This window comes from Zea mays, chromosome 4 (assembly GCF_902167145.1).
Source record: "Zea mays cultivar B73 chromosome 4, Zm-B73-REFERENCE-NAM-5.0, whole genome shotgun sequence".
Lineage (NCBI taxonomy): Eukaryota > Viridiplantae > Streptophyta > Magnoliopsida > Poales > Poaceae > Zea > Zea mays.
The window spans coordinates 235,967,809-235,973,342 of NC_050099.1; the positions used below are offsets into that span (position 1 = coordinate 235,967,809).

The following is a 5,534-nucleotide window of genomic DNA, read 5'->3' on the forward strand; positions in this document are numbered from 1 at the left end:
ATCTGAACTACATCCCTTGAGGTACTATTATGCTATACCCAGCGTAGTGAAAACGACACATCATCAATATAAGCTCAACAGTTAGAACGGGTCGTTGTCCTACTCCTCTTACAAGCACTGCTACTTCATCGCGCACGGCGATGGCGATACGATGTCGTTCATCGCGATCAAGTCTCTCGACTGCACGGATGGAAACATGATGTGGCTGGCAAAAAAGATTCGAGGAGAAAGAAATATTTCTCTAGATTAATCACTGAATGCAATGCAATGCAATGACGGATTAAAAAAATAATGGAAGATTAAAAAACATGATTTTGGAGATGCGGGGTATCGATCCCCGCGCCTCTCGCTTGCTAAGCGAGCGTTCTACCATCTGAACTACATCCCCTGAGCTACTATTATGCTATAGCCAGCATAATGAAAACGTCACATCGTCAATATAAGCTCAACAGTCATAATGGGTCGTTGTCCTCCTCCTACAAGCACTGCTACTTCATCGCAGCACGACAATGGCGATACGATGTCGTCCATGGCGATCAAGTCTGTGGACTGCACTAATGTAAACATGACGTGGTTGACAAAAAATATTCGAGGAGAAAGAAAGTTTTCTCTAGATTACTTACTACAAGCAATGCAATGCACTAATGGATTAAAACCTTAATGGAAGATTAAAAAACATGATTTTGGAGATGCCGGGTATCGATCCCCGTGCCTCTCGCATGCTAAGCGAGCGTTCTACCATCTGAACTACATCCCCTGAGCTACTATTATGCTATAGCCAGCATAATGAAAACATCACATCATCAATATAAGCTCAACAGTAAGAACGGGTCGTTGTCCTGCTCCTCCTACAAGCACTGCTACTTCATCGCAGCACGACGATGGCGATACGATGTCGTCCATGGTGATCAAGTCTCTAGACTACCCGGATGGAAACATGATGTGGTTGGCAAAAAAGATTCGAGGAGAAAGAAAGTTTTCTCTAGATTAATTACTTCATGCAATGCAATTCAATAACGGATTAAAACCTTAATGGAAGATTAAAAAACATGATTTTGGAGATGCGGGGTATCGATCCCCATGCCTCTCGCATGCTAAGCGAGCGTTCTACCATCTGAACTACATCCCCTGAGCTACTATTATGCTATAGCCAGCATAATGAAAACGTCACATCATCAATATAATCTCAACAGTCAGAACGGGTCATTGTCATGCTCCTCCTACAAGCATTGCTACTTCATCACAGCACGACGATGGTGATACGATGTCGTCCATGGCGATCAAGTCTTTGGACTGCACGGATGAAAACATGACGTGGTTGGCAAAAAAGATTCGAGGAGAAAGAAAGTTTTCTCTAGATTAATTACTCCATGCAATGCAATGCAATAATGGATTAAAACCTTAATGGAAGATTAAAAAACATGATTTTGGAGATGCGGGGTATCGATCCCCGTGCCTCTCGCATGCTAAACGAGCATTCTACCATCTGAACTACATCCCCTGAGGTACTATTATGCTATACCCAGCGTAGTGAAAACGTCACATCATCAATATAAGCTCAACAGTTAGAACGGGTCATTGTCCTGCTCCTCTTACAAGCACTGCTACTTCATCGCAGCACGCCGATGGCGATATGATGTCGTCCGTGGCGATCAAGTCTCTGGACTGCACGGATGGAAACATGACGTGGTTCGCGAAAAAGATTCGAGGAGAAAGAAATATTTCTCTAGATTAATCACTTCATGCAATGCAATGCAATGACGGATTAAAAACTTAATGGAAGATTTAAAAAACATGATTTTGGAGATGCGGGGTATCGATCCCCGTGCCTCTCGCATGCTAAGCGAGCATTCTACCATCTGAACTACATCCCCTGAGCTACTATTATGCTATAGCCAGTATAATGAAAATGTCACATCATCAATATAAGCTCAACAGTCAGAACAGACCGTTGTCCTGCTCCTCCTACAAGCACTACTACTTCATCGCAGCACGACGATGGCGATACGATGTCGTCCATGGCAATCAAGTCTCTTTACTGCATGGATGGAAACATGACGTGGTTGGCAAAAAAGATTCGAGGAGAAAGAAAGTTTTCTCTAGATTAATTACTGCATGCAATGCAATGCAATAACGGATTAAAACATTAATGGAAGATTAAAAAAACATGATTTTGGAGATGCGGGGTATCGATCCCCGTGCCTCTCGCATGCTAAGCGAGCGTTCTACCATCTAAACTACATCCCTTGAGGTACTGTTATGCTATACACATCGCAGTGAAAACGTCACATCATCAATATAAGCTCAACAATTAGAACGGGTCGTTATCCTGCTCCTCTTACAAGCACTGCTACTTCATCGCGCACGGCGATGGCGATACGATGTCGTCCATGGCGATCAAGTCTCTGGACTGCACGGATGGAAACATGACGTGGTTGGCAAAAAAGATTCGAGGAGAAAGAAATATTTCTCTAGATTAATCACTAAATGCAATGCAATGACGGATTAAAAACTTAATGGAAGATTAAAAAACATGATTATGGAGATGCGGGGTACCGATCCCCGTGCCTCTCGCATGCTAAGCGAGCGTTCTATCATCTGAACTACATCCCCTGAGCTACTATTATGCTATAGCCAGCATAATGAAAACGTCACATCGTCAATATAAGCTCAACAGTCAGAACGGGTCGTTGTCCTGCTCCTCCTACAAGCACTGCTACTTCATCGCAGCACGGCGATGGCGATACGATGTCGTCCATGGCGATCAAGTCTCTGGACTGCACGGATGGAAACATGACATGGTTGGCAAAAAAGATTCGAGGAGAAAGAAAGTTTTCTCTAGATTAATTACTGCATGCAATGCAATGAATAACGGATTGAAACCTTAATGGAAGATTAAAAAAACATGGTTTTGGAGATGCGGGGTATCGATCCCCGTGCCTCTCGCATGCTAAGCGAGCGTTCTACCATCTGAACTACATCCCCTGAGGTACTATTATGCTATACCCAGCGCAATGAAAACATCACATCATCAATATAAGCTCAACAGTTAGAACGGGTCGTTGTCTTGCTCCTCCTACAGGCATCACTACTTTATCGCAGCACGGTGATGGCGATACGATGTTCTCTGTGGCGATCAAGTCTCTAGACTGCGCGGATGGAAATATGACATGGTTGGTGAAAAAGATTCGAGGAGAAAGAAAGTTTTCTCTAGATTAATTACTACATGCAATGCAATGCCGAATTAAAAACTTAATGGAAGATTAAAAAAACATGATTTTGGAGATGCAGGGTATCGATCCCCGTGCCTCTCGCATGCTAAGTGAGCATTCTACCATCTGAACTACATCCTCTGAGCTGATGATTTTACAATTAAGGTCCTACTTGTTGGTGTTGTTGCAGACCAAAAATCACCAGCTGGCAGCTATCACGCATTTGTGAAGAGACGCATAGAAGGCAGCAGACCACAACATCATCGTAGGACTCCTTCGCCAGCACCTCCAACTTAAGTCACGTCGGTTATTCCCATTATACATATATTGGATGAGATTTGAAAATATTTAGAAGAACTTTAACTTGTTTGGGATTTAAACCCATCTAATCTCACTTAATCCACATGGATTGGGAGCTAACCGAACAAGCCACGTGGACTAACTAGTTTGCCTAGATGTCATGTATGTCATGTGCATAGGGTTCAACATAAACCAAGAAAGAAATTAAGTTGGGGACTCAACCAAGTTTGGAGGAAAGACTAGAAATGGTGCTGCCAGTGGCACACCGGACACTGTCTGGTGCCCAGGTCAAGGCACCAACGAACTGGCCACTCTCGGGTTTTCTGAGAGGCGCTCCGCTATAATTCATCGGACTGTCCGGTGAGCCAACGGAGCAACGGTCACCTGCGTGCAACGGTCGACTACAAAAGTGAATAGTGAGCAGGCAGAAGTCAGAGTAGGAAGTCAGATCGCACCTGACATGTCCGGTGTACCACCGGACTATCCGGTGCAGCATGAGGACAAAAGACCTCAACGATCAACCGCTCCAAACCCCAACGGGTAGCTGACGTGGCACGCACCGGACACTGAGCATTGCCATGTGCGGTGCACCACTGGACTATCTGGTGCGCCATCGACAACAACGGCTAGAATAGTGGTTGGGGCTATAAATACCCCAAACGCCCTCCATTCAAGCCATCCAAGTTTTCTGACCTCAACATTCAATACAAGAGCAAAAGACTACACTCCAAGACACAATCAATAGATCAAACCCTCTCCAAGCCTCCAAATCAACTCAATTGCTTAGTGACTTGAGAGAGGGTGTTTTGTGTTCTTTTATTGCTCTTGTTGCTTGGATTGGTTTCTCCTTCTCATTCTTATTTCTCTAATTGCTTTGTAAAGCTAGCAAGAGACACCTAACTGTGTGGTGATCCTTGTGGGGTCATAGTGACCCAAGTAATCAAGTAGAAGCCTCAATCGGTCTGTGTGACCGATTGAGAGAGGTAAAGGGTTGGAATAGACCTGGCCTTTGTGGCCTCCTCAACGGGAACTAGGTTCTTTGGAACCGAACCTCAGTAAACAAATCACCGTGTTGACTTGTTGATCTTCACTTGATTTGTTTCCCCTCTTTCCTCTCTCTAGAAGTTTCTTTGCTCATATTGATTTGAGTTTGCTCACAAACGTTATCCGCATTGATTGAGCAACTCTAAGAAAGGAGAACTATCTTCCGCACTCCGATTTAATTCTAACGCTAACCCTGGCCTTAGTGCGTGTTTAAAGTTTGTAAATTTCAGGTTTTGACTATTCACCCCCCCCCCCTCTTTAGGCGACTTTCACAGGTTAATTAGCACGGGCGCGCGGCTAATTAATCAGCACAGGCAGGCAACCGGGCACGCGGTGATCCGAGCGCGGCGGGCCGCGTGCTCCCAACCCAATGCGCAATGAGAGGAAGCGAACGAGGAAGGGTAGGGTAGACGTACCGGAGGGGGCACGGTCGAAGAGGACGGGAGTGCCGCCGGCAAAGACGACGGGAGCGCCACCGGCAAAGAGAATGGGACCGCCGCCGGGTGGAGCTCGGGGAGCGGTGGATCCGTTCTGAGAAACGGGGAACCGAGGGAACCGAGATAAACAACCGTAACACCGCGCTAGTAAGGAAAATTCAACCGGAAGAGGAATCAAAAGAGGTCAGGTATCAAAAGACCGAGGCAAAACGTATTATAATACTTGGTCGTACCTCAGTTCCTAAAAGCCCTTCTATCGCGCTTCGCGCATTTGTGAAGAGACGCACAGCATCACCGTAGGCCTCCTTCACGAGTACCCCCAACTTAGGGCTTGTTCATTTTGCTTCCAATCCATGTAGATTGGGTGGAATTGAGTGAGTTTCAATCCCGAACAAGTCAAAATTCTTCGTAACTTTTTTCAATTCTATTCAATCCATATGAGATAGGAATAATCGAACAAGGCCTTAGTAGAATCAACCTGCGACAACAAAACACGCACTCTCTCTCTCTCTCTCCATCCAGCCATGGCCCATGGGTTTTT

General features: G+C 45.3%; 5 non-coding genes across 5 annotated transcripts; all 5 read right to left on the reverse strand.

Moving 5' to 3' along the window:
• Nucleotides 1-315: 315 nt before the first annotated feature.
• TRNAA-AGC (transfer RNA alanine (anticodon AGC)) lies at nucleotides 316-388 on the reverse strand. The gene has a single exon. It is a non-coding gene; the product is annotated as a tRNA-Ala (tRNA).
• Nucleotides 389-684: 296 nt separating this feature from the next.
• On the reverse strand, nucleotides 685-757 carry TRNAA-AGC (transfer RNA alanine (anticodon AGC)). Its single transcript has one exon. It is a non-coding gene; the product is annotated as a tRNA-Ala (tRNA).
• A 299-nt stretch (nucleotides 758-1,056) lies between these two features.
• On the reverse strand, nucleotides 1,057-1,129 carry TRNAA-AGC (transfer RNA alanine (anticodon AGC)). Its single transcript has one exon. It is a non-coding gene; the product is annotated as a tRNA-Ala (tRNA).
• Nucleotides 1,130-1,801: 672 nt separating this feature from the next.
• On the reverse strand, nucleotides 1,802-1,874 carry TRNAA-AGC (transfer RNA alanine (anticodon AGC)). The gene has a single exon. It is a non-coding gene; the product is annotated as a tRNA-Ala (tRNA).
• Nucleotides 1,875-2,912: 1,038 nt separating this feature from the next.
• Nucleotides 2,913-2,985, reverse strand: TRNAA-AGC (transfer RNA alanine (anticodon AGC)). Its single transcript has one exon. It is a non-coding gene; the product is annotated as a tRNA-Ala (tRNA).
• Between the last annotated feature and the right edge of the window lie 2,549 nt (nucleotides 2,986-5,534).